Consider the following 26,502-nt stretch of genomic DNA (forward strand, 5'->3'; position numbering starts at 1 on the left):
ATCATCTCACGTCCATGATCTAGTTGTCATGTAAAATATATTCCGTACTGTTGAGGGCAGTTGTTTAAAGTGTCTACTGAATAACAGTGCTTTAGGGCTATAAGTTCCCATTTTTAAATTTTGGTTGTGTTTGAAGTAACCGTTTCCTTATTACGGGTGGGTGCTAGCTCTGGTAGTTTTGGTGTTGACAGACCATCAGACTCTGGTACGAGAGTTTTACCTGCTTGTGTTACATCTGTAAGGAAAGACGCCAACCACGTTAATAAAAAACCTTGCTTCTCTCTAGATAATTTTTCTGAAGTTATGATTCACATTTAAAAAACAGGCTTTAGTTATTTTTTTTAATTTGTAGATTAGATTTAGTTGGTTACAGACATCATTTCAAGGTTCAAAATAGGACATGCTCAGTTTCTTAAGAGGATTTCAGTACTGAAACTATTTCTATAATGTACTCGGCTGGAGTCAGCAACTCTTCGGTACTTGAGGTGGCTCTTTGGAGTTGAAAATAATGTACCGCATAGGAGGAAATACGTAATATGTCCAAGAACTCATGCTGTATTATTGTGAAATGCAGTCACTAATGTCTGGATGATTTTTTCATTCATATAAATATTTAATTTCTAATACACTAAAAAATACTACAAATGTACAATGATACTATTTTTAAAATACTTCACATGCTTCAAAAAAAGTTTTGTAGATAGCCTCGTACCTGTTTGTATGCGTGTGTATCCATTGTTAAGATCTACTTGTAAGTAGCAGATATGTTATAAGATCTTGTTTAGACTGTAAGGTAGAACTAGTTTATGCTATTGGAGTCGAAGGCAGCTACCATTTAGCTTGGGTACAAAAGGAGAGAGTTGCTCAGCCCCACCAGGCTGCTTGCTATTTTACTTTGGGTGGATGTAGAAGCTTAGACTCTGACCTGGATTGTCTTAAGATGGTCACTCTGTCTGCTTTGTGGAGAGGAGACTCTGTGGGGCAAGGGCGGAGTCAGGAGGACCAGGTAAGAGATCACTGCACAGTCCTGGTGAGCAACGGTAGTGACTTGGACGAGGGCGTACAAGTGGAGGCACTGAGGAGTGATTTGATTCTGGCTGTACTTCGAAGGTGGAGACGAATATACTGGCTGTTGGGTGGGATCTTTGGAGTGCGGGAAAGGGGCCACGGGTTACCCCAAAGTTTTTGGTCAGAGCAACGGTGAGGGTGGAGTTGCTCATTTGAATCATGGAAGACTAAGAGGAGCAAAATTGGGTGCATGAGGAGAACAGCAATAGCTTGGCCTTAGACTTGTGAAATTTGTGTAAGCACAGGGATGTATGAATCCACAGAGGCCAGAGCTGGAGGAATATGCATTTTGGAGTTATCAGTCATGAAGATTATATAAGGTCACATGAAAGAATTGTACAGAGATTAAGAGAGAGAGAGGAAGAGGGAGACAGCCATAAGGTCCAAGACCCATCTCTTGTGTCATTCTATGCTACCGGTTATAGAACAAAGAAATGTTTAACTTTGTCAGTACTGCCAGCTTTCTGAAGTAGTCGTGCCAATTTAGACTCCCACCAGCAGCCTTTGTGATTTCCAGTTGCTCCAGATCCTCGTGGGTACCTTTACATCCTGTGACTTATTTTTAACTTATTTAAAAATTCTGTTTGAAAGTTTTTGTTTATAAGTGTTAAAATGTTAGATTACCTATGTCAGGGTTCATCAGCTGACAAAAAACCCTAGGGAAATGGATTCATTCTGACAGTAGCAGTGTTTCCTAGTGCCAGGGCTACCACAAGCAACAACATTTATTTAGTGGTTACTATGTGCCAACGTCATTCTATGAGTTTTACACATATCGATTCATTGTCACGTCAACTCTACACAGTAAATACTACTATTGTGCTTCTCATTTAATAGATAAAGAAACCAAGTCACAGAGAGGTTAAATATCTTTTTTTTATTGAGGTATAATTAACATATAACTTTATATCAGTCTCAGGTGTACAATGTAATGATTCAATCTTTGTATGTATTGCAAAATGATCACCACAATAAGTCTAGTTAACATCTGTCACTGTACATAGTTACAAAATTTTTTCTCCTATGATGAGAACTTTTAAGATCTACTGTCTTAGCAAATTTCAAATGTGTAATACAGTATTATTAACTATAGTCACCATGCTGTATATTGCATCCCCAGGACTTGTGAATTTTTTAAAGATTTTTTTACTTTTCCTTTTTCTCCCAAAGCCCCCCGGTACTTAGTTGTGAATTTTCAGTTGTGGGTTCTTCTAGCTGTGGCATGTGGGACGCCTCCTCAGCATGGCCTGATGAGCAGTGCCATGTCCGCGCCCAGGATTTGAACCGGTGAAACCCTGGGCTGCCGAAGCAGAGCGTGCGAGCTTAACCACTCAAGCCATGGGGCCGGCCCCTGACTTACTAATTTCATAACTGGAAATTTGTACCTTTTCATCCCCTTCACCCATTTTGCCCACCACCCCCAACCTCTGGCAACCACCAATCTGTTCTCTGTATCTATGAGCTCTTTTTTTGGTCATTGTTGTTTGTAGATTCCACATTTAAGTGAGATCATACATTATTTTTTTTCTCTGTTTTACTTATTTCACTTAGCATAATACCCTCAAGGTCCATTCATGTTGTTGCAAATGGCAAGATTTCATTCTTTTTTACGGCTTAATAATATTTCTTGGTGCTATGATTTAAAGTAATAAATTTGACCCATTTTACTTCAATATATTAGAATTTTCTTCATTTCTGATTTTGTAATCTAGTATAAACAAGATTTTTCCCAGCCATCCTGTCAATTCAGCCAAGTCAATGGCTAGGCTGCTGTGGCATTGTGGTTCAGAGCTTGGATTCTGTGGACTGGCTGCCAAGGGTCAAATCCCAAAATATCACTTACCAGCTGTGCTTGTTTAAAACAACAAAAACAAATTCATTCAGTTGATTCAGATGCTGTGCTAGTTCAAAACAAAACAAAAAACTCCCCTTGGCGATTTGGGCATGCTTTTTTTTTTACACTAGACTTCAATCTCCAGATCTCTTTTGATGTTTTGTTTGATGAGATCTTTAAGAGTTCACAGATGCTGCTGCTAATTATGTTGGTGATGATGATAAGTTATATAATAATAGAGCGTCCCCCCAGATAGCTGTGCACTACAGGAAGGGATGTGTTCAGACACTTTGGGCATCTGTGGAAAGTGGCTGTGAGCTCACGCTCAGTCCTGGGTTCAGAATTCCGCCATAATGCCCTGGTCCGTCAGTAAACAGAGTTTCGTTCTGAGGTTGCTTTACACGTCCAGTGGGACCTCCCAACCATCCAGTGGTTAGTTCCCCTCTTTATTGGTACGTCACAGGAGTGACTATCCTGTAGAGTTTCCGCCTTCGCTCACTGGCTCACTCCACAAATTCCTGGTGATTCTCTTTTATGTGTCAGGCACTGTTCTAGGCAATGAATGCATAGCCTTGAAGCAAAAGGACAAAATCCCTGCCCTTGTGGACTCGCCTCCTGTGAACGCCTGCCTGGCTTCCTGACCCATGGAGTCCTGGGACAGAAAGGGGCAAGTGGGAGGTGCTGGGGCTCCAGGTCCCTGTGAAAGTCGTCAGCCCAAAGCAGCACCACGCCCTGTGGGAACGTCTCAGGGATAGGTCAACTCTGAGGCTCTTTGCCATAATTTTGAATGCAGGGTCCTTGGTCAGTTCACCCTCATCAGGACATCACTCTGGTCTCCCTAAATGGGTGACATCGTGGCACTAGGACAGGGGTGCAGGAGGTATCAGTCTGGGCTGCATTAGAAACAGGGTCTTAATAAATGGCATGAAAACACAGGGACCTGCCACCAGCAGTTTCCGGGGCTCCGGTGTCCTGCGGTAGAGCTCCCCAACTGGTGCGCTGGGAACGGGCAGCAGATGTCCTGATGTGGAGAGTCCCCTCAGCTCGTGTAGGAGAAATGCAGTGAAGGAAAGGAAATCAGACAATCATCCTGCGCAGGGGCTGCAAGCTGTGGCCCTTGGGCCACATCTGCTGTGCTGCCTGGGATGGTTCTTAACAAATGAAGCTGCATTCAAGTACCTGGAACCTAATCAGGGGATGACGCGCTGACCCTGCTGTCCCCGTCGTCATCATTGTGGTGGCTGTATTAACAGAAGGGCTCATGTATTAACTGAAGTCTCTCATCGACATTGTGGTTCCTTCTATTACTATTTGGATTCCTAATAGGCTGTGATTTATTCGTTTCACTGCTGTCGTTAGACGCGTACAGGTTGGACTGTCCATCTTACCAATAGATGTTTCATGTGTGGTTCTTTGATTTGTTTTGTCAGGAATTAAAAATGCCATTTCTTCAGCCATTTCTCCAAGGTTCTGTGGCCCTGTTTCCTGGAGAAATTCTTGTTTAGAAACAAAGATCTTATTTCTATGTTGGTTGAAAACCCTGAGATTGCATCGGTACCTCTGGTATCAGTCCAAGAGCAGAGGGATCACGCAGGTTTCGCTCTCTTTCCACCTTTCCGTGTTTCTAGCTCCTGCAGAGGTGGAGGCCCCTGCCTCCCGGCCTCCTCGCACATTTGCTTCTGTGCACAGTCCTGCTGCATGCACTCTGACCCTCGGGCAGCCTTCCCACCAGACCCTCACTCACTCCTCTCACAGGCCCTGGCTGCCATCGGGCTGCCTTCGCACCTTTTGGGGGCAGGCTCGCAGCCACCATTCTACCCTTGGGTGTTTAGACAACAAGGAAGGAAGGAAGGAGGGCCCTGTCCTCCAAGGAAGGAAGGCATGGGGAGAGCAGGGGGATCTCCTTGCCTCTGGAACCCTGTCACAGAGCTGGCTTACATTCACCACTCTGTTGTAACTGCCACTTCAGATAGCTGGACTTTAGTTCTCCAGGAGCATCCTCCCAAGTGAGCTGACCCCAGGGCTGCTGGGCTGACTGCAAAGTGAGGTCTCGGGGTTGGTAAAGGCCGTTAGTTCTAAACATGCATAAGCAAGGACTCGGATCAGTTATCGGGGAGTGGAACGTTCTCTCGGCTCCTCCCGGGGCAGTTTCCTGTGAGAGCGTTGCCCCAGTTAACTGCCAATTACATGGAAAGAACATTTCGTTCCTCACCTGCTCGGGATGTTTGAGGAGGTACTGTGTACGCAACTGGTGAGAAGCATAATTTTACTGTTGAAACTACACCAAAGGTACACGTTGTTTCGACGGTGTAAAGAACATGCTTCACAGTTGAAAAGGTAACATCAACTGACATTCCCTAACCAAAGGGGAAAAAATAGATATGCAGTACTAATTGAGGGCTGAACAAAAAGATATAGATGAGAATTCTCCCATCCATTCAATCATAATAAAAAATACACTTAGTGACATATGTCACCTAAAGCAATGTCATTTTAAGTTTACAGAAATGTTTGTGTAAACATTAATCAAATACTTGTTTCCAAATTAGCTTTTATGTTTGAAACAATACCATTTTACTGTGTGGTGCAGCTCATCTTCACCAGGGAGGTTGAGTTACTGAGATTACAGAAAACCCAAGTTATTGGCTGATTTACTTGCAAGTTGTTGTCATAGCCAGAGCCCTGCGGATAGGTCACAAAACCAGGAAAAAGCTGAGTTGGGACTGGATCTCATGTCTTCTGAGCTGTAGGTCTTGTGTTTATAGCCAGCCATAACGTTGTCATGAGTAAGGACGAATACTATTGAGAAAGAGGCAAGTGCGAAAGTGAAATCTTCTGGTTTGGTCTGACTTGCCTCGAAACCGGATCTTCTTCCTAGGTTCTCTGGACTTGCCCAAGACCTTACCCTTCTCTTACTCAGTTTATTCCCCCAGTATTATGAACACCCACTATGTGCCAGGCACTGTTCTGGGTGCTGGGGGCACAGCAGAGAACAACAAAAGGAATCCTTGCCCTCATGGAGCTGACATGGAAGTGCGGAGAGGCGGCCAAGACTTTTGGAAACACCAATAAATAAGAATTTTCAAGTAGGAGTCAGGGACATAAAGAAAAGAAAGCAGGAGTTTGTGATAGAAGGTTTTGTGATGGGAGTGAACTTGAAAGGATTCCTTTCGATATTTCTAATACTAGTGAATCTTTCTGATTTAGGAATGAAACAGGCGGATCTTTCGAAGCCAAGTGGGTGAGTGACATATTTGTAGCCTGGAGGCAGGCAAGAACCACTCTAAAATCTGGCACTTAGTGACTGCTCAATGGATACTTGTGAAGGTGTGCATTTTGTTGACGAGAATCCATTAAAACGTGACAAGGTTTTCTGAGGTGTTTCATCTCCTTGCTTAAATTGCATTCATATCTAATATATGTTGAGGGAGTACTTAGTGTGGTCTTCCCTGCCACCATAACCCCACCAAGAAAGTCTTCAAGAGTCAGTGAGAGGTGTCCCATCAGGACAGAGGAGGCCAGGGCCTGGAGGAAGTGACATTACAACACGGGCCAGGTGTGCTAAGCACCTTCAAGATGGAAGGACTTCTACAGGGCAAGAACTGAAAGAAAACTTGGTTGGATTTTGGGGTGTACTTCTGACATCTACTTTCAACTCAGAATTAACAAGAATGGATAGATAGATAGGTTGATCGATAAATAGAGCAATATAAAAGGCAGTTAGTGCATTTCCTTTTTGTGAAAATAAATACATAAAATGAGAAGGCTATTTTCTTTGTTTTCAATGATACTAGTGACTTTTTGAAGAGGGAATTTCTTGACTCTGAGTTATCTCAAAGTGTAGAGTAATAATTGCTCCCATTTCCTGAGGCTCTTCATGTGCCAGGCCTTATCTTCTACAAGCATCTTGCTTAGTCATCAGACATGTGTTGGCAGATGATATTATCTCAAGTACATGGTTTCAGGTTTGTCAGCAAATAAGCTGAGTCCAACCTGACACGATGTCTGGCTGACACCAGAACACATGCCCTGAACTAGTAAAATCAGCTACCTCTGACAGTAAAATGGCAGTGGCAGCAGGAAGAGAAATCACGATCTTCTGGGCAACTTTGCAGCTGAAAGAAGTGAATGTCAGGTTAGCTGCTCTTTACCAGTAGGGAACTGAGTGGACTCCTTGGGGACTTCCTTACCTTCCAGATGCCTAGGGCCCCTATCTTTGAGACTACACTGTTGATTGTCTCCCTGAGCCAGAGCCCCTAGTTTCAAACGTCTTTTTTTCTTTTTTTTTCAAAATCAACTTTCATTCAGGGCTTTGTTACCAGGTATTTGATTAGAGGAAGCTCCCGATAAACTAATGACATTGGTGTGTGATTGACTATAAAGAAAAAGCCCAACAATCCATTTTGGTAGAGTACAGCTTTGACCAAAGGACTAAATTCAATGGGAGAACGTCAATTGGTGTGGAAGGCCAGCACAGAGATATGTTAGGGGATCCCTGTGTGTGCATGTTATGTACCTTGCCCATGCCTTGTCTGAGCGCCCACCATCATTGTTTAAAGGAATATTTTATACAGTAGAGAGGCAGATGTTGGTCAGAGCCATCCCTTTGAGTTGAATCCTTTTAGTATTTCCACTGATGAGCACACTGTCCAGTGGGAATTAGCTGGTAGTTGAGCTACCAAGGGATTTGTCATCCACTATGGGATAGAGGGAAGATTACATTTTCCTCTGAGTAATCCTGTGCTGTCCACTACCTTCCACTTGCTAAACACTAAGTCCAGAAGAACTGCCAACTTTACATCCACCCCTCTGAGATCCAGGCAACTGAGACAGAGCTGAAGATATGCCAGTGAAATCTGAAACTCATAAAGCTCCCCATTTTAAATGGCTACAAAGACTGTTTCCTGCCTCTGAAGGGCCCTGTGCTATGCAATTAGCCCTCATCATCTTCCTTCATGCTTATGGAAATCTATGTATCCAGGTACTACTTGCATGTCCAGGAAAGTTAGGTAACATGCCCAAGGACTCAGAGCTAGTACATCGCAGAGGAACTGTCCAGAATCAGAATGGCCAGTGATGGCTACAGAATGCCTCCTTAAGCAAATGATGGGAATCCAGTAATAAATCTGTCAAAACTCACATGTGGCTTCCATGCCTGGCTCCACTGGCCCCTCAGCTGATGGAAGAAGTTAGCCGAATGTGTAGTGTCTTCCCTCAGCCTGGCTCTAGGTGAGGGAGTATGTGAATTAAGGCAGCCATGGTCTCAGAAAGCCATGAAGACACCGAGGAAGGAACTGCTGTTTTCTGAGTTGTCACCCTTAAGAAATCAGGGAAAATATAGGGCCGGTTTACCCTTCCACCCTAACTCTCTCATGGAGACTTGAAGTGGCAGTGAGAAGAGCCCAGTCCAGATGGAGGCAGCCTGGGCCTAGGGAAAGAGATATTACAGGAGGGAATAGTGTGTTAGACGTTCTCAGAAAGGAGGTAGAACCTACAAGGAAAGAACTGGGGGAAAAATTTGCGATACTTGGAGATACTTCTCACATCCATTTTCAACCAGGATCAGCAAGAATAAATATATAACTAAATACGACAGGTTGTTTATTTGCTTTTCACGAAAATGAATACACAAAATGAGAAGACCATGTGTTTTCATGAGAGCAAGGACATTTGGAAATAAGGAAATTCTTGAGGAGTATGAGTAATATCACAGGATACAGCTCTTCATAAGTTTCTTTTGAAAGGTTTTGTGTACATTCCAATTTATAGACAGGGAAATTAACATTTTGATGGAGTGTCTTCTATAATATAATTGCATGTTTGACATAATTTTATTTGCTTAAATTCTGCCTGTGTTCCCTCTTCATGAATATTCTTAAAAATGAACATTTTGTAGTAATCTCGATTTACAAATGTAGAAATTGATTATCTGGCTGAGTCCTTGATGTCTTACGACAGTGAATGCTCTTAAGCTTCTGTCTTCAGCCACAATTAAAACACAGTTTGGCATTTTATTTTATAGAAGAATTGTAAGATTTATTTCATTTTATTCCATTAAATGTGAGTCTTGATCGTTTCTATTTTTAAAAAAATTATTTTATTATGGTAAGAACACTTAAAATGAGATCTACCCTCTTAAAAATTTTCAAGTGTATAGTACAATATTGTTAACTATAGGCACAATGTGTACAGCAGATCTCCAGAACTTATTCATCTTGCATAATTGAAACTTTAAGACCATTGAGTACCAATTCCCAATTTCCTTCTCCCCTGGTAACCACCATTCTACTCTCTGATTCTAAGAGTTTGACCATTTTAGATCCCTCATATAAGTGGAAACATGCAGCATCTGTCCTTCTGTGACTGGCTTATTTCGCTTAGCATTGTGTCTTCAAGGTTCATACATGTTGCTGTATATTGCAGAATGCCCTTGTTTTTAAGGCTGAATAATATTCCATTGAATGTATATGCCACATTTTCTTTATCCATTCATCTGTTGATAGACATTTAGGTGGTTTCCACATCTTGCCTGTTGAGAATAGTGCTGCCATGAACAATGGGGTGCTGATATCTCTTCAAAATCTTGATTTCAATTCTTTCAGGTAACTACCCAGAGGTAACATTCCTATATCACAGGGTAATTCAGTTTTTAGGTTTTTTTAAGTTTCTCTCTTTTTTTCTGGTTTTATTGAGAAATAATTGACATACATCACTGTATAAGTTTAAGGCAGCATGATGGTTTGGTTTACATATATTGTGAAATGATTACCACAATGGGTTCAGCTGATGTCCATCATTTCATATAGATACAATAGAAAGAAAAGAAAAAAACATTTTTCCTTGTGATGAGAACTCTCAGGATTTACTCTATTAACAACTTTTCTATATATCATACGGTACATACAGCAATGTAATGAAGCTTTTCCTTATGGGTTTTCTGGGAGTTTTACAGTTTCAGGATTTAATGTTTAAGTCTTTGTCAAATGTCTTCGCTGCATCTATTGAAATAATCATGTGGTTTTTTTCCTTCATTCTGATAATGTGGTGTATCGCATAGTCATTGTTATACATTACATCCCTAGTACTTAGTTATCTTAGTTATCTTATAACTGGAAGTTTGTACCTTTTGACCACTTTCCTCCAATTCTCTCTGCCTGCCCCTCCACCTCCAGTAACCATGAGTTTGATCTCTTTTTCCATGTGTTTGTTTTTTGTTTGTTTTTTAATTTTAGATTCCACATATAAGTGAGATCATACAGTATTTGTCTTTCTTTGTCTGTCTTATTTCACTTAGCATAATGCCTTCAAGGTCCATCTCTATTGTTGAAAATGGTAGGATTCCCTTGTTTTTCACACCTGAATAATATTCCATTGTATATATACGATAACTTCTTTGTCCATTCATCCATCAATGGCACTTAGTTTGTTTCAATGTCTTGGCTACTGTAAATAATGCTGCTATGAACGTGCGGGGGCAGGTATGTTTTCAAGTTAGTGTTTTCATTTCTTTTGGATAAATACCCAGAAGTGGAATTACTGGATCATATGGTAGTTCTATTTTTAATTTTTTGAGGATCCTCCATATTGTTTTCCACAGTGGCTGCACCAATTTACATTCCCACCAGCAGGGCACAAGGATTCCCTTTTCTCCACATCCACATCAACATTTGTTACCTCTTAACTTTTTGATGATGGCAGCTCTAACAGGCATGCGGTGATACCTCATTGTGGTTTTAATTTGCACTTCCCTAATTACTGATGATGTTGAACATCTTTCCATGTACCTGTTGGGCTTTTGTCTATCTTCTTTGGAAAAATGTCTATTCAAGTCTTTTGCCCATTTCTTAACTGTGTTACTTGTTTTTCGGCTATTGAGTTGTATGAGTTCTTTATATATTTTAGAGATTAACCCCTTATCAGATATATGGTTTGCAAATATTTTTTCCCATACTATAGGTTGTCTTTTCACTTTTTGATGGTTTCTTTTGCCGTGCCGAAGCTTTTTAGTTTGATGTAGTCCCACTTGTTTATTTTTTATTTTGTTGTCATATCCAAAAAATCACTACCCGAACCCATATCAAGAAGCTTTCTTCCTATGTTTTCTTTTAGCAGTTACATGGTTTCAGGTCTCACATTGAAGTCTTTAATCTGTTTTGAGTTAATTTTTGTGAGTCATCTAAGACAGGGGTCCAGTTTCACTCTTTTATATGTGAATATCCAATGATCCCAGCACCATTTTTTGAAGAAACTGAGAATGTATTCAGAATAATGCTGCCATGAACATTGAGATGCTACTATCTCTTTGAGATCCTAATTTCAATTCTTTTGGATAACTACCCAGGTAGTGGGATCCTACTCCTACCCAGGGGTGGGATTCCTGTATCATAGGGTAATTCACTTTTTAATGTTTGAAGAACTTCCATACTGTTTTCCATAGTGGCTGCACCATTTGGCATTCCTACCAACAGTGTACAAGGGTTCCAGTTTCTCCACATTTTTGCTAACAATTGTTGCCTTTCGTTTTGTTGATAATAGCCATCCTAACAGGTATGAGATGAGATCTCATTGTGGTTTTGATTTGCATTTCCCTGATGATTAGTGTCATTGAGTATCTTTTCATATACCTGTTGGACATTTGTATGTCTTCTTTGGAAAAATATCTATTCAAGTCCTTAATCCATTTTTCAATCAGGTTATTAGGTTGTTGTCAGGTTTTTTGAGCTGTAGGATTTCCTATGTATTTTGAAATTTAATCCCTTATCAGATAAATGGTTTGCAAATATTTTCTCTCATTCCCTAGGCTTTCTTTTACTCTGTTGATTGTTTCCTTTGCTGTGTAGAAGCTTTTTAGTTTGATGTAGTCCCATTTGTCTATTTTTGCTTTTGTTGTCTGAGTTTTGGTGTTTTGTCCATCTCATTGCCAAGAGCAATGTAATGAAGCTTTTCCTTATGGGTTTTCGGGAGTTTTACAGTTTCAGGATTTAATGTTTAAGTCTTTGTCAAATGTCTTCGCTGCATCTATTGAAATAATCATGTGGATTTTTCCTTCATTCTGATAATGTGGTGTATCGCATTAACTGATTTGCATATGTTAAATAATCCTCACGTCACCAAGGATAAAGCCCACTTGATCGTGGTGTATGGTTCTTTTAATGTGCTGTTGGATTAGGTTTGCTGGTATTTTGTTGAGGATTTTTTCATTTATATTCATCAGGGATATTGGCAAACCTACAGTGAGATATCACCTCCCATCTGTTTACTTTGAAAATAATTTTTTATAGAGAAGGAGGTACTCTTGCCATTTTAGTTGTTTTTTTGTTCATTTGTTGTTCTTTTGTCCCTTGCTGTCTTCCTTTGTTGTGTCACTGATTTTTTTGTGACCCATTCGACATTGATCATGTACTTTATTAGCAGAGGGCTGTCTCCTTCCTTTTATTTTCAAATTTTTTGAAGACAGCTTGCAGTAGGCCACTTCCAACTTATAGTCAGATGATCTATACATGGAAAGAATAGCCATGCTCTAGATGTCACTCTTATGTATGTTATTTGGCACCTATCAAGTCACATTTTAAGGAATTTATCCTTCTCACTCTTTCCAAGAGAAGCCTCTTTTGTGTTCCTACAGTACTCAAGTGATGAGTGAGAGTTTTCAGCCACAAGGGCCAGTATGTGGAGAGGTCTGGTCTTATGAAACATGTGGAGGTACTCAGGGCAGCTGAGGAATCATGGTGAGAGATGATTATAATGGCTGGCATGTGTCAGATAAGTGTTGGGCACTCTGTTGGCTGGTGGGTTTGGATTTGGACAGGCTGAGTTCAGAGGTGGCTTTCCAAAAGACATATGTGGAGAACTTTTGCAGACAATTGGAGATTTTGTTTGTTTGGGTTTTTAAAAAACTTATATAAGCATTTTGTTGTACAAGTAATGCTTTTCTCACTATGGTAAAATTAGAAAGTATAGTTGTTCTTTTAAAGAAATGTAATCCCTCCACCCTGAGACACCTATGTTTTTCTAGACTTGTAGAGATGTGCATAAACTTGCCTTATTTTTCCTCCACAGAGACCATTTATTTTTCTTTCCAACAGCCTTAAACCTACAGAAAAGTTACAAGAATGATATAAAAAATTCCCATGTATCCTTTGTCTAGAGACTTCATTTGCGTTCATTAATTTGGCAAGTAACATCTTTCATATAGCAAAGGATCTGATTCAAGATCATGCATTTCACCAAGCTGCCATGTCTCTCTAGCCTCTTTGAATGTGGAACAATTCCTCAGTCTTTCCTTAACTTTCGTGACCTTAACGTTTTAAATGATTTAGGCCAGTTATCTTATAGAATGCCCTCGGTTTGGGCTTGTTTGGATTTTCTCATGATTTGACCCAGATTATGCATTTTTGGCCAGAATATCAGCAGATGCTCTGTTGCTTCATTGCCATCAGGTGGCACGTGATATCAATCTGTCCCATTACTGATGATGTTAACTGTGATCATTTACTTAAAATGGTACTGGTTTGATTTCTCCGTTGTAAAGTTACTCCCCACCCCCTCCATGTAATTAATAAATATTTTGTGAATAAATACTTTGGTATTTGTCCCGTCCTCACACCACTTTCACCCTCCAGTTTTAGTGTGCATTGATGGCTCTTGCCTAAAGTAATTACAACCGTGGTGGTTGACAAATGGTGATTTTCTGATATCATCAATCATTCTACATTTATTAGTTGAATATAAGGAAGACCTCTCTCTTCTCCCCCATTGTCTTATTCATTTATGTTTATCACTGTGGACTCACGTTCTTATTTGTGATATGTTACTAGCATTATTTATTTTGATGCTCATATTGTCCCACATTTGGTCCATGGGAGCCCTTTCAAATTTGCCTCTGTGCCTGTCATCTTTTGAATGTTTCCTTATTATCTGGAGCAAGATGTTCCATGCTCATCTTGTTTCCCTGCCTCAGCTGTGGAATCAGCCATTTGTCCAAAGGATCTGGTTCATTTTGGTGGACATTGTGGTGTTTTTGAAATCAAGATCTAGGTGCTAGGTGTGCTCACTGCTATTGAGGTGTCACGATCCATTGGCCTTTTCAGTGTGCAGTGCTAGGATATGTATATGTCTAGACATGTGTGTGTACACACACACACACACATACAAACTTATCATGCGTATATATAGGATTGAATAGTGCCCTCCCCAAATTCATGTCCGCTCAGAACCTCAGAATATGACACTATTTGGAAATAGAGTCTTTGAAATTGTAAGTAGTTAAGGATTGAGATGAGATCATACCACGTAAAGGGTGGGTCTTAAATCCAATGACTTGTGTCCTTATAAGAAGAGGAGAATACACAGAGAAAAGCTATGTGAGGACAGAGGCAGAGATTGGAGTTATGCTGCTATAAGCCAGGGAATGCCCAGGATTGTCAGGGACCACCAGAAGCTAGGAAGAGTCAAGGAGAGATTCTTCCCTAAAGTCTTCAGAGGGAGCATGGCCCTGCTGACACTTGATTTCAGACTTCTGGCCTCCAGACACGTAAGAGAAGAAATTTCTGTGTTGTAAGCCACGCGGTTTGTGATCATTTCTTACAGCAATCCTTGGAAACTAATACAGCACCCAAAACATTCAAACCAATACGTGCAATTCCAGTGCAATACCGCAGAGTTCATTAAGCCTTCCCCCTTTCTGTATCTGCACCTCCCTTCTCCAACAGTGAGAAATCTGGCTCTCATTATATCCATTCCTCCATATGTAGCCAATCTCCTGATCCTGGCAGGCTGTTGCTGGACTCCTGTGAGCCCTGAACCCTCACTCAGGCCTGCCTTCCCCTCCTGCTTTGGAACTGTCTTCACACAGCACCAACTCTCGCTTGGACAGGACTGCCTGCCCTGCTCTCTGGCACCATCTACCCTCATACACAGGCCCTGAACCCCCCTTCCTCCCACTCAGTCCTACTTTCCCTACCTGTATGCCTAGATCATTTGTGGAAGGGACTGGATATTCTTTCAATCCAGAGGCTTTCAGTTCACATAACAGAAATCCAACTAAAACTAGTTTATGAAAGCTGGCTTACAAAATGGAACCTTATTTCAGAGAGTTGGCCTCAGGTACTATTGGGTCAGTAACTCAGTGTTGTCCTATTTTCCAGGCTTGCATCTACCCATCTTTAAGTTTCCCTTTATGCACCACTATGGAGCCTTTGCAGATTCTTTAGCTCTGCTCCCATATTAACCTATACATACCTGTGTGTTGCTATACTTACCACCTTGCTGTATAATTATTTGCTTAATTTTTAGTCTTCTCTTACTAAACTCTGATTTTCCTGAGGACTAGGACTCTGCCATCCCCAGTACCTGTCATGTTATCTAGAATTAATAGGCCCCTAAAGATTATTAAATGAATGAATTACCATGGACAGGAGACAGTCTAGGAGAGAGTGAACAGGATGACAGGATTGAAAGTTCTCGTGAGTTTAAATGGGCGACCATGGACCTGAAGGCCAAGAAAACAGGGAAGTGAGGCTAAGAGGGCCCTCATTCCCTTTTTATGAGCTGTTCCTCAAGTCTCCCAATCCCAGGTGCTCAGGACCCAGATCTGGCTGTCACACTCCCCATATCCAGTCAGTCATTGGGGCCTGTGGATTCTGCCTCCTAATTCCTCTCGAATCCTTCCCTTCTGTTTCATCTGCACAACACTCCCCTTATCTCAGCCCACTTGCTCTCTCCTCACTGGTCTTCCTGTCTCCTATCTCGTTCCCCTAATCCCCATCTAGGAGTCAGAGTGAACTTTCTGAAATGCACATCTCACTAGTACTTCTCAATAGAGTCTATGGCTCCCCACTGACTGCAAGATGAGGTTCCAACTCCATCAGGTGGATAACTAGACCCTCCATTTACTGGCCTCTGCCCATCACTCTAGCTTTCCCTGCAGCCACTCTGTGCTCCTCTCCTCAGACCTTTGTATGAGATGTCCATTCCGCCTGCAATGCCATTCATAACATACTTGCTGGACTCCATTAACAGGCTGGTAAAAATGTTTTCTTACCATCTCAATTTTTGCTAAGACCCAAAGGCTGAGGACAAAATAGCAAGTAGCAAGTACTTTCCCATTCTAAAGTTATCATGACCCTTACCTCATACCATTTGTAAAAGAAATCAAATCCAGGTGAAATATGATCTCAATGTAAGGTAAAATAATACAACTTTAAAATGAAAATGTAGAAAATATGTTCACGATCTTGGGGTAGACAAAAATTTCTTCATCAGGATTCAAACAGAACTAATAATAAAGGGGAAAATGATAAATGGGACTATGTTACAACTGGGAACTTCTCATCTGGGGATACCAATAAGTGAGTGCAACCACAAGCCGGGGAGTGGGAGAAGACATTTGTAGTACATTTGGGCAGTATTTAGAGAGGGTGAATAGATGTAAACCCTATGACCCAACCACTCCACCGCTAGGGTGTGCCCTACTGATGGGACACTTCTCTATGGTCTTAGGACATAAGTCTTCATGAAAATCTAAATGAACTTCAAAGTAGAAATAGAAGGAACCTCCTCTATTAACGAAAAGGTGTTATAACCAAAAATTGACAGGAAAATATCGACATTGTCCAAATCTTGGGGCAGAGAGGAAATAAAATGAAAACTGCAATAACAAGGAATCACCAAATCATAAATAAGAACAATTGTATAAAATTTGTAGAATGTGACCAAAGCTAGACTTAAAGATCACAACATTCAACGTTTTCATCATTTCAAAGAACAAAGAAGAAAATACCATATTTATTGGAAGTTCATTCTGGGTAGGGCCTCCATGTTAATGTGTTTAAGCATAGCAATGGCTGCACAGGAGACAGTGATTCTGACACGTGGTGTAAGCGGGGGTCAAGGGAAGTGCTCCTTGTCCCCATTAGGGCAGCATCTGCATGGTGCTCCAACAACTAGTCAGTGGGAACGAAACAGGAAAAGCACACCCATTTCCTTGGGAATACAGTATCGCATAGATACAGGTCATCTGGGCACAACCCTGTTGACTGGGATACTGACCCGAGATCTGAAGGGAATGCCAGCATTTATATGCTTCTTACTTACACCTGTGCTGCAGTCGGCTTGGGACAAAGACATTTCCATCGTAATGATTAAATAAGGCTTGCAGAGACAGAAAAAAAATGAAATCCAGAATGATGGCAAGAGTCAGTGAATACTCTAGAATTTACAGGCCTTGGAAGATGGGTTTTAAAACAGTAAAACACACAGCTGTTGTAATGAATGAGCTCAAACAAAATGTTCTTTCCAGACAGCTCAGAGCAGGCGGAGGCTTTTGGGAATTCGTGTTGATTTGTGTCAGAGCTGATTCCCTCAACAAACTCTCAGAGACCTCTTCTCTGAAGTGAGCAGCTTGGTGCATCCGAAGGCCGGCATCCTTTATGAAGCTTGGAGAACAATGACTACGCTTCTACGGCCTCTGTTCTGCATGGATTCTTAAATGAAAAGCAAGGCTTGATCTCTGCCTATAGCTTTTCCCACAATACTCGCATATAAATGGCCTCTCTTCAGTGTGTGTTCTCTGGTGCAAAGTAAGATCTGTCTGTCGACTAAAACTCTTCCCACAACTGTGACACCTGTGGGGTTTTCCACCTGTGTGGGCTTTCAGGTGTCTTATTAAACTTGTTCGATTACAAAAACTCTTCCTACACTCCGCGCAGCGGTATGTTTCTTGCTGAGAATAGGCTTTCTGGTGCAATTTAAGGTGTGAGCCCTGGGTGAATCGCTTGTTACACACGGGACATTCATAGGGTGTCTCCCCCATGTGGATTCGCTGATGCCTGGAGAGGTCTGACCTACGAAGGAATCCTTTGCCGCATTCGAGGCACTTGTGAGGGAGCTCTCCCAAATGAATTTTCAGGTGCCCATTAAGGAGCTTCTTGTTAGCAAAACGTTTCCCACAGTGCGTGCATCGGTGTGGTTTCTCTCCGGGACGGTTTGGCTCCTGGGCTCCAGGGCTGAGAGGGTCTCCCTGGTTGGAGCTCTCAGCTGTCTCTCCTAGAGCGGGCTTCTGCTCAGGGACAGGCAGTGTGCAGTCTCTGGGTAGATGCTCTGCAGGGTTTCCCAAGTTTCTAGCTGTTCAGAGTATTCGGGTAAACTGGGACCAAGCAGTGCATTTCCATCTAAAGAAACAGAAAATGGACACACACTCTCCAGCTGTTTCTGCTTGACATATTTTCTCTCCCAACAGCAAACTTGAGAGAAGGACCAGAAATTGCAGATGTCACTGAATGGAGACAAAAGGGACTAAAAAGAGCTAAACTCAACAGCTAGCCGGAAGACAGAAACTCCCAAGGGGCATCCGAAACCTCTTTACCCTGGGATCGAGGTGAATTTTTCTTTTCTTTCTTCCCGAGCATCCGCTGAACTCTCACCTACCTATCTCGGGGTCAAGTAACTGTTGCTTCACTTCCTTGGGATCCTGTATTGTCTTCACCCATGGCTCTTGTCCCTGCTCTTCTGGGGACCTCTGCTCAGCCTTTGATCGTGGGTGTTCTGGCCATAGGAGAGATGGGGGGAAGGACAGTTTGAGTCTTCACAGGTTTCCTTCTCCAGAGTCCAGGCGGCATTTTTTTTTTATTTCTTGAGGAAGATTGGCCCTGAGCTAACATCCATGCCCACACTCCTCCATTTAATATGTGGGATGTCTGCCACAGTGTGGCTTGACAAGTGGTGTAGGTCCGCATCCGTGCCCGGGATCCGAACCAGCAAAGCCCAGGTGGCCGAAGCAGAGTGCGCGAACTTAACCACTATGCCACTCAGACGGCCCCCCAGGTGACTTTTCTGGACACATGGCCTCTCTGTACCTATCTACTTCCTTCTCGGTTAGGACTGCCTCACCAGGAGCCTCTGACAAGTGGTTTGTTTTGGTTTGATTTGGTTTGGTTTTCAGGATCAGAACAAAACCAAATGAGGGCAGGGCAGGATCCCAGTGTGCTCAGTTCAAAGCTATTCTCTTCCAATCTATGGAAGGAGAGTGCATCAGTTCTGGGGGGAAGTCGATGCCCTGAAGGAGTTCCACATCGGTCTTGAGAATGGAATTACTTAGGTGAGAGCCAGAACATGAAGTCGATCTTCCTAAAGTGCCGGCACATGAAAACTGAGAAACACCCTCTTACTAACCACCAGGTGAAGAAAGAGAGAGGCCCGGGGGAAATAGGAAACTGCTTACTGGAATAATTTCACTTGGACATATTCAAATTAGAATGGTAATGGAATTAGGTTGGCAACAAGCAAAAATAACTCGAGAAAAAACAAACTCTAGATGTCTGTTTCAGCTGAAGGCTGGAAGTGGATTCTCTCAAAATTAACCCAACCAGCCATCCAGCAGTGCTTCTCAAGGCCAGTCGAAGGACAACCAGGAGAAGTTTCCACACTCCCTGTCGCCCTGTGTCCTACCACCCCTCTCCTCAGTAAGACCCCGTGTAATTTACATCCTCTTTCCCTGTCCCTTCCTCAGCTCTGGCCAAGTTGATGGGTCTGCCGGAAAACGTGGGTTGGAAGTGGCTCATTTGAGATAGAAATGCAGGATGATGTTTAAATATTAGCATTAAGTAACATGACATTAGCAAGTTAGTTTGGCTAATGTTAATTCGAAGGAAAATTTACATTTCAGAAAATTATATCAAGGCACAGGAAATTGACTAAAATACCTTATTTCTTATTTTGATGGATAAACGGCCATATATTTTCAGACAAAGAGAATTTAAAATAAAAAGCTGTTTAAACTCCCATTTTGTTTATGCTTGGGTTTCAAAGCTAAGGTTGGGATGAGAGGGTAATGAGACCAAAGTCAAATAAACTAGAGGTCCTGGATCCAAGAAAAGCTGCTATGAAGTTCAAGTGGAGCCAACTGAAGGGTGGGGGATGGGGAGTGGCACGGCCTTAGGGAGGAAGAATCCAGAAGGCCCAGGACATCCCCACAAGAGAGACATGGAAAACAGTCCAGAACGGCAGGAAGTGTTCATATGGCGGTTCCCATCCTGTATGTAGATTGTAGACTGGAAACTCTGAAGGCTGTAGATTTCCTTGGGGTCACTTTGAAACCACCCCAGACACCTGCTCCTTGGGGGGAAGAGAGCTAAAGACATGAGTAGTGAAGGACTGAGAGCGGCCCTGGAGGCAAAATCCGGTACCCACAAGAACAAAGGCCAGGAGTATCACTACTAGGCAGCTGTGTCTCATGGACTTGCCATCAGTCCAGCGGCTCCTTTCTGTGCAGCACCCAATCAAAGGCCTGAGAACTTCCACCTCAGTTCCCCAGCCTGGCATAGTGCCCCTTGGTGCCCACTTTCAAAGAGGCTGGCCAAAACTTGAGCTTCCTCCTGGATGTTAACGTCACACACTTCCCATCTACCACCCCCACCCACCCCGTTGTCCTGTGTCACTCTCAGATCCTTGTGCCTTAGTGCCCTTGGCCTCTGTTCCTGGACTCTCAAAGCCCTGCTCCTAGCACTATGACCAGTTGGCATTCCCCAACCTATGCTCACAGCCCATGTCAGCTAAGGCCTCTAACCATTCCCCTTTGCCCCATCTCCCACCCTCCTTACCTCAGTTCCCATCTCTACTCTTACACATTCCAGAAAACAGCTTCATCAATGCTGAATGAACTTGACGCTTATGAAAAAGGTCTTCCCAGAAAGCAGCCCTCCTTCTGTCTGCCAACATGGGGAAAACAGCCATGGCACTCATCACAAGCCATTTAAGGTACCCAGGGTGAGTGAAGGGGAGAAGAAACGATCACTTTCATAAGCTGTGGTGGGAAGGTAAACTGGTACAATAATTTTGGAGGACAGTGGACCATAGCTATTAAAGTTTTTAATGCACAAGCCCACTAACCAATCATTCCTGTTCTAGAAACGTGTCCTGCTCACGCATGCTCATAGAAGGATGCTCGCTGTGTGTTTTATAGCTTGGCTCCAGGGTTTTGGTCAACGCTGAATGGCAGCCAGAAGTCATGCCTCTAGGCCTGCCTCTGTTGGCAGGACTCTTCTCTGTACCCTCAACAACAGCCAGTCTGTTGCCACAGCAACCACCAGAGAGGTTGTTCTAGAAATGAGCCTAAGCGTATGAACAAGCCCTCTTTGTTTTGGCCCGTAGGTTGTTCATTTCTTCATTGCAGGCGAGACTTCCTAGCTCAGAAGCCAGCCAGTGCCAAACTCAATTTTCACACATCCCATTATTTAAAAATTAGCCCCCAGAAGCAGCTTTATAGCCATTTAGAGCCCACCTGCTTTGCAAATCCCAGAAAACTGCACCCCACACCTGCTAGCCATTGAAAAGATGGAGCCTTGTGGTTATATGTCCCCCAACCACTGCTGCCCTTTGGAATTCTCTGACCCATAGCCTCCCTGGCATGCTACTGGGCTGCGACATCACCTAGACAGGTAAAGCCCTCTGAGCCTTCACTCCCTGGGGAGTCCCCTACAAGCAAACCTGACAATGAGTTGCCCAGCAAAGCTTATGCGTGCTACTGCCACCTCCTGGTAATATCTTTTCCCTTGATCAGCCCCCAGATCCCTCAGACCCTCTACAAGTGGTAAGGAGGACGGCATTTTGGTAACCAGGCGGTAGGTATGGGACCACCCAGTCAGTAGGACAAAGCATATTATATCACTTTAAACAGTGATCAGAAAGGGGCAGTTTCCTCTCGTCCTAATTGGAATATTTTGCTTGTTTAATTCATTCTCTCTCTCCCTTGTTAAATCCACTGGCTGTGGAGAAACCTTGGGGCTGAAGAATGACACAGACAAACACAGATCTAGGCCCAGCAGCCTCTGCTGTGTCTTTTGGTCTAACTACCAAGATCCCAAACTCTTTTCTTACCTGCTCCTCTTGTATCTCAGGTTCTGTCTGTAAGAATTCTACCAGTGCCAAAATGATTTCTTTATTTTGTAGGCCGAATGGCCTCACCCAGGTCTCTATCTCCATGGGCAGAATGGTTAGGAATTGCTCCAACACTAGCAGCTTCAGGATTTGCTCCTTCGAACACATCTTTGGCTTCAGCCACTGACAGCAGAGCTCCCAGAGTTTGTTGAAAGCTTCGTAGGGCCCGGCTGCTTCTTTGTACTGGAACTGCCGGAAGCACTGGCGGAAGACTTCACAGTCAGTATCATACTCTTGAAACACCGAGCCCTGATTCAGGGAGGCCTGGATGGCACACCCCAGGGCCACCGCCATCGCCCCTTCCAGCAGTGTACACCTTATCCTGAGCCTGAAGTCTCAGATTGCAACTGGTTTCTTTGTGTAATTGTGGGGCAGGGAGCCACCTACAGCAGAGGACAGGGCAAAAGGAGAGAGGAGAGGCAACAGTGGTTACCAGAGGGCATACTTAGCTCTCTCAATTGCTCACTTTTCACCAAAGCCCTAAAGCTGCAGATCCTCAAGTTGGTGGGGGATTTGAGAGTCTGACAAAAGCCGTGGACGCCCTTCCTGGAAAAACCAAAAGATTCAGAAAATGTCCAAGCCCATCCACGGACCCTCCAGCACTGCGCTGTCCAATATGGTAGCCACTAGACCCACGTGGACCTGGTTAAAATAAAAATTCCGCTCCTACGCACGTTTCCAGCGCTCGACAGCCCGCAGGGCAGAGGGTTCTGTGGGCAGCTCTGCTCTAGAACTTACCCCACCCCCACCCCCCGCCCCGACCCAGCAGGGCTGAGAAGCCCCGCCCCTAAGGAGGACCCAGCACGCTGGGCAGGCCCGCAGCCCCACGCCCAGTCTAAGCCTGGATGGCCTGTGTTTCTGAATACAGGCAGGCGCAGAAGAAGCGGAGCAGCAACACTCATAACCCCGGTGAATAAGCCTGGACGTCCATCCAGCCTCGAGGAACCCTGAGTCTCCTTCACCCACGGCCCCTCAGCCAGAGCCACGACTGGCAAAGGCGCAAATCCTCAACCCCTCCTTGTTCTCCCCTCGAGGTGTGCGCAGTTCAGCCGACATCACCGTGCCCCTCATCCTGCTGTAGCCTCCCAAGAGGCTTTCTCAGGAGAAAAATACGCGGCAGTAGGGCGGGCCACCAGGAATGTGGTCTGCGTCAGTAACGAAGGACACTTCTCAGGTTCATCAGGCCGGGAGCAGGCGCTGCTCTAAGCCTCCTCGTCCGTCTACTAGATCATGGAGCCCTCGCCCCGTGGTAGGAGGTGGGCACTAGCATCATGCCCGGAATACAGAGGAGGGCGCAGAGGGGTGAGGCTTAGGAGGACTGGATCACTTGTCCCAGGTCACAGAGCAAATGCCAGAGGGACGTGGTGACAAGGCCAGACTCCATAGATTCCTGCCATGCCCATGTCTACAAACATCCAAGCGTTCTTAGCACAATCTCTGAGGTCACAGAGGCAGTCACAGACATGTCTCCACAAGTCTCCAGACGAGGCCCTGCCTACATGCTATGGGGCCTCTCTCCCTGTATTTGCCCACCCGGCTCATGTTCCTGTCCACTTTCCTGGGGGCGGGGGGGGGGGGGGGGGGGGGGGGGATCAAGAAAAAAATACTCAGGACGCTTCCCATTGAGTCATCCCAAATGGACACTGTCCCCCTACCACCCTTTCTCTTTACGGTAGCCAGGACTTTAGCTGCAGACCAATGGAGGTGTGGTAACCTGCTAGCTGTGTGACCCTGACACCCAGGGCTTCTGTCCGTCACATAAGAATAATCACAGCATCTATTTCACAAAATTTCCTGTGGCGCAGCCCATCGTCTGGAGAGAGGACAGCAGTGTGCCTGGCACGGAGGAAGCGCTCAAGAAAGGTCATTGCTCCTGGGGACTCATTCCTAGGCAGCTTCTCTTCCCCCCTCCCAGGCAGCTGACCATCGCTGGAGGGCAGCCAGGAACCGTGTGGCTTTTGCCTGTCACCCTCCCTTAACCCCTCCTGCCTCACAGCTGGGCAGCCCTCCCCCCACTGACCCCAACCTTCCACCACGTCTCCCGGGGAGTCGACCTGATCCTCCGGGTTTCCCTCCATCGGCCCTTTCAGATGAAAACTTCACTCCACCCCGGGCTGGTGGCTTCTCCCGAAACCGTCCTGAATGAAGCCGCGCTCCCAGGGCCCGTGGATAAGGAGCTGTGTGAAAAGAGGGCACTCGGGGAGAGGCAAGGGGGACGAGCCCCTGAAAGCTCTCAAAGACAGTGTGAAATCGGATGCCAGGGGTGCGGGTGCGGCCCCATCGCGCCCCTGGGTGAAGATAGTCCGCCCGAGGGGCTGCTCCCAGGTCCCGGTGACCCCGGGAAGGCCTGGCTGGGTCGCAGGGAGAAGCAGCGGGGGCCCGGGCCGGACATTGGCCTGCTGCCCGTCGTTCCTCCCCGCGCCCGCGCCCCTTGAAGGGACAGACGCCCTGCCGGTTGCTCCCGCTCGCGCAGGCAGCTCGATCAGGGCAGTAGGCGGCCAATTGCGGTGGCCTAGGGTACGAAGGGAGCCCCTGCCTGCGCGCGGGGCTCTTGGATGCACCCGGACCGCACTCCCTCCATTCCCGCGCCCCAGAAAGGACCGGGCTCAGCGCGCATCTGTCCTCCCTGCGCCTGCCGCTTGATCACCGATGGAGGCGGCCAGTTCCCACGACCCTGGCCACGGCTGGAGCCCCTCCGCCCGCGCCCCCGCCCCAGGGACCGACAGCGGCCCCCCGCGGGGCTCCTATCCCGCTCGCCGCACGGTCAGCGCTGGAGGTGGCCCGTCCCAGGGAGCCCCGCTGCCCGCGCCCACGGGCCTCGGTGCCCCCCGACGCGCAGACTCACCACCCACCGCCTCCGAGCTCAGTTCTGGAACTGAGGTCCGGAATCGCCTTGACCTCAGCAAGGCGAGACCCGCAGGGTCCTGCTCCAAGTACAGTTTCAGCCTGAGGCCAAGAGGTGCAGGGGGTGGGTGCATCTCTTGTTGATCTCCTAAAACCCAGGTCAGGATTCTCTGCCTTCTGTGAGGGGAGACTTTCTTGGGAGAGCTTGTTAAAAATTTAGATTTCTGCGCCACACCTCGACATCGTGAGGCGTTGGCTCTGTTTTGGGCTCCAATAAGGGCATTTTAGTAAGTGTTCCTGGGGATCTGACTGGTCAACTGTGGCTGCGAAATATGCATTCTTCGCTCTTTGGGAGTTGATGCCTTATGAGACATGAGAGACCTCAAACTTGGTAGAAATAGTGGGTCAGATAGAATGATTAAATTATTAAAATTATTAAAATGTCTCAACCGTTTAAACCCAAATAAGTTACCATATGCCCCAGCAATTCCACCCATTAGTATATATCCAAAACACTTAGAAACATATGTCCACGTAAGCAATTGCACACAAATATTCATTGCATGTTTATTCATAATAGCCAAACAAAGGAAACAACACATATGTCCATCAATTGATTGCTGGATAAACAAATGTTGTATATCCATATAACGGAGGAGTATCAGTCATACACAAGAAGCACTGATACATTCTACAACCTAGATGAATCTTGAAAACATTATGCTACCTAAAAGAAGCCAGTCACAAAGTACTAAACACCGTATGACTCCATGGATATGAAATGTCAAGAATAAGCAAATCCATAGAGCCAGAACTGAGACTAGTGGTTACCGTGGCTGCTGGTGTTGGGGATAAAGGTGATGATTTCTAATGGGAGTCTGTTTTCTTTTTGCAAGTGATAAAGAAAGTCCTGGAATATGTAGTGATGTTGGTTGTAGAGCTTAATGAATATACTAAAAATCACAAAATTTTACATCTTAAAGAGTGATGTTTATGGTATGTTAGTTTTGTCTCTAAATGAGTAAAGTTCCCTGGATCTTAACTGCCCCAGTTTCAAAAATTATTTCTGCTATTTCAATATATCCTGCTTTAGACTGGAAAGTTCTGCTTTCTTCCTGATCGTCTTAGATTATCTCACAGGTGCTTTAGGCATCACTAAGAAGATTTGCTTGGCCTATTAATACCAGGTCAGCAGCTCCAGGAGCCCACAGTTCCGTGTGTAACATTTATCCCATGGCCCCATCATTGTTCCATACACTCATTTGTCTCAGCGACCAGAGGCTGGCTGTGAGTCAGCTGCCTTCAGGGTCCTTACAGTGCTTGCTGGCCTTGGCGAGAGCCCAATAAACATCTTTCTGGTTCAACCTGAGAATTTCACACATCTGCTGTTTGTACTGTAAATACCCCGTGGGGTTCATCCATTTTCATAAAATATGCTAGGCTTGGATATCATTGTATTAACACACTCCAGTGAACTCAGTATTGACAGCTATTACAAAAACCAAAAGGATAGAGTCCTCTATGAAATGTAAAATACATGGGCCAATTGAACAGTGGGTAGGTTCAACCAACCAGAGCTCGTAGACACCTTGATTCCTGGCCAGTCACACACAAGGTTTTTTGTCCATCCAGGCATCGGAACTCAGTAACTGACCTATAGGATGGTCAGCACAGTCCTTTTTGAGCCTCACAGATCAGCAGAAAAAGTGACACCCATGGTTCCTGACTAATAATAAAATAACGTATTAGTGTCTCACAGGGAGGCAGTCTGGTCTAAGGGTGAGTAGAAAGGGATAAGGAGTTTGATTGATCCAGATTTGAAT

General features: G+C 44.5%; 1 pseudogene; it reads right to left on the reverse strand.

The window, feature by feature from the left end:
* Positions 1–15,326: 15,326 nt before the first annotated feature.
* On the reverse strand, positions 15,327–22,129 carry LOC139042630 (zinc finger protein 449-like; annotated as a pseudogene).
* Positions 22,130–26,502: the final 4,373 nt, after the last annotated feature.

This window comes from Equus asinus, chromosome X (genome assembly GCF_041296235.1).
Source record: "Equus asinus isolate D_3611 breed Donkey chromosome X, EquAss-T2T_v2, whole genome shotgun sequence".
Taxonomy (NCBI): domain Eukaryota; kingdom Metazoa; phylum Chordata; class Mammalia; order Perissodactyla; family Equidae; genus Equus; species Equus asinus.